Below are 2,837 nucleotides of genomic sequence, written 5' to 3' on the forward strand. Positions count from 1 at the left end.
CATTACGATTATGCTGTTCACAAATCCCCATCTGAAATCACCGCTCCAAAGTGGCCTTAACTTTATAATTCCATATCACACAGATTTCTTACTAGTTGATCTAGGGGAAAAAAGGATTACAAATAAGGCTATATTACAAAACCATATTACCATATTTCAAACAAGACTGTAAAACAAAGTGTGTATGTAAGAAGTATAAAACACCATATTTGTAACAAGTGTACCATTGTTAATTGTAACTAGTATTAGAGTGGAGGCACTAACAACAAATTAGAAATATGTGATATAGCCTGAAATTAGCGTAATTAGTGGTTATTGTGTTTGCTTCAAGTACATATACTGAAAAATGAAAGAACTGGGAGGCTGCAGATATGGCATACAAAATTAGACGTTGAAAATTTGGCACAGAATTGATCGCTGAAGTCTTAAGAGTCTTGGAGAAATCTGTTTTGTGAGGATTCTGGGCCATGTTGTTGCTACAGCATCTGGAAAATCAGAGCAGGACAGTAGTGCTTGATACTGAAGTATGTACTAGGGACTTTGTACAAACCTGAATCTTAGATTGGGGGTGTCTGGCTTGGGCGTGTCGTTATGGGTGCACGCGAATGGCCTAATATCAGGACCTGAATTGAATCCTTGGGTGTTACCCCAGAACAAATTACTGCAATAATACAACTGGATATATTGCTTATTTTCTATTTGGTTTCTCGCTGTGCCATGGCTCCTTTTCCTCCCTCTGCCTTCTTGCTTCACCCCCAAAAATGGCCCAGCCCTGAGCAGAACTGTCTCAGCCTGACGTCTAGTGGATGAGATGCTGGGAAGTGCAAGGGAAGGAGGAATTCTTCCTTCTCCATCTTCCAAAGGAGGAGAAAAGCTACCTGGGAGGGTTGTTCTCTCTCCCATGATGAAGTGAAAAATTGCCAACAGAGTGAATTTCTTTCCATACTGACTAAGAAGTTTGTACTGTAAGAAGGAACACAGTATTATTTTGCTTTCTTGGTGTGGTGATTACACACACACAGTCTCCCAGACCATCCATCTGGGTGGGTTGAGTACACCTATAAGAACTACCTTCACACATACGTTGCAGAGAGGAGTTGTTACTGACAGCTGAATAAAAGGTAAGCAAGCTGCAAAACTGCTTTTATTACAATATAACACTGAAACAGAACCACCAGAACAAGTCTGTTTTTCTGTTTCTACAATGTCATGCGGCTTCTTTACCCGACAGCATCTTTTGTCCAGAATTAATCCAAACGACACTTAACAACACAACATGATGTGGCGCCAGTGATTTTACATCTCGGTACAAAGCCAGCACTCCACTGGCGACCTTCTCACAGCTGCAGGAAGCATCCTGCAGTGAATGCGTCATTTAAAGCCATGTATTCATAAGTCTAATTAATTACTTAAGAGTTGGCCACCATTCCTTCTGAAGTGTACTGCTACTTTCTTAAAGCAGGTCAGCTGTATGCTTAGATCAATACAAACAAATGAAAGAGAAAGCGGAGAGTGATTCAGGAGCTGTGAAGCTGAGATAAATTCCTTTATTTCTTAGACAATCCACTGATCCTGAAGAGATCAACAGGTCTCCCATATTTCCAAGTAGGCTATTATGAGCACATACCTATCACTTTTTATGACCTCGGAGGGTTTGGAGGAACAATTTTCTTCCCAAGAGGACATAAAATTTAGCCTTTGTAACACCAGGTAAAAAGAAAGAGCAGGAAGATACCGGCCTTTTGGTAATACCTTCATAATATCAGGGCAAGATGGTTATAAGCCAAGATTTGCAGTACAATTTTCACCTCTTAACAGATTTTGATTATGTCTCCTGAACATAATCTCTAGGTTGAGAATAGACTGCTACTAGGAGGGTCTGTAGTCTCCGCTATAGACTGCATTAACCACATATAATTTATAATATACTGAAATAAGACTGGCTGATCTTCATTTTTTTGATGCTTTGTCACTTTGTAGGGAAAATAGTCAAATAGGAGATGGCCTTACCCATCTAATGCATCTGTTCCAGCATCACCGGTATCTGGGTAAAAAGATGTAGGTGTGTCCAGAACAGGCAGCAAACTGTTCGGAGACAGTCTGAAAACACTTTAAGCTGTTTTTGATGGTGTTTTAGTGTAACAGAAGACCTTGCCTTAATTTGGGTTTGCCTTTTCAACCGCTGGTACAAAATTGGATGATACTTCATAAACTTATCAGTACTGACAGTTTTTATGAAAATACTTCATTTTATAATATTTAAACTCTGCGAGTCTCTGAGTTCTCAAGTGCTATGAAAAAAAGTCCCCGCAACATGCACTTTATATGTGGCTTGAATTATCTGCAATGTGTGTCACTGTTATTGAGGATGTTCCCGGGTGCCTGTTTGCTGTGTTGACTGGAAGTTCCCCGGGGGGATCACTGACAGTCATTAGTCCTGGTGGAATAAAGCCCGCTGTTGTGTGGCAGGTTCGTTTGGAACTGAGGATCTGAACAAGCCACTCGGAGGCAGTGAGCATTACAAACTCAAAAAAAAAATAAAAAAAAATCAGGGCTTAAAATGTCACCCAATTCTCCAATGCCTTGAGCCACCTGTAATTGCTTACTCTGTACACACGGCTTCCAAACTGTTTTATTACTAGACTGTTACACTCCGCAGAGGTAGCATTTACTTACCTTTCCCAAGTGAAGCAAATGCCCAGAATGCTACCTTGCAAAGAATCGGGCCAAGTGTGTTCCTCTAAAAGAGCTTTAATTTCTTGAACTGCCATAAAACATTAACTCTGTTAACAGAAAAATTAATCTTGCTTTTGTCACCGCTATTTTTTTTTTTCCAG

General features: G+C 40.1%; 1 protein-coding gene across 6 annotated transcripts in view; it reads left to right on the plus strand.

Moving 5' to 3' along the window:
• Positions 1–2,837, plus strand: part of SHISAL2A (shisa like 2A) — a 59,423-nt gene that overhangs the window by 54,831 nt on the left and 1,755 nt on the right. The gene's annotated exons all lie outside the window — the stretch shown is intronic.

The sequence above is a fragment of the Larus michahellis genome, chromosome 8 (genome assembly GCF_964199755.1).
Source record: "Larus michahellis chromosome 8, bLarMic1.1, whole genome shotgun sequence".
Taxonomy (NCBI): Eukaryota; Metazoa; Chordata; class Aves; order Charadriiformes; family Laridae; genus Larus; species Larus michahellis.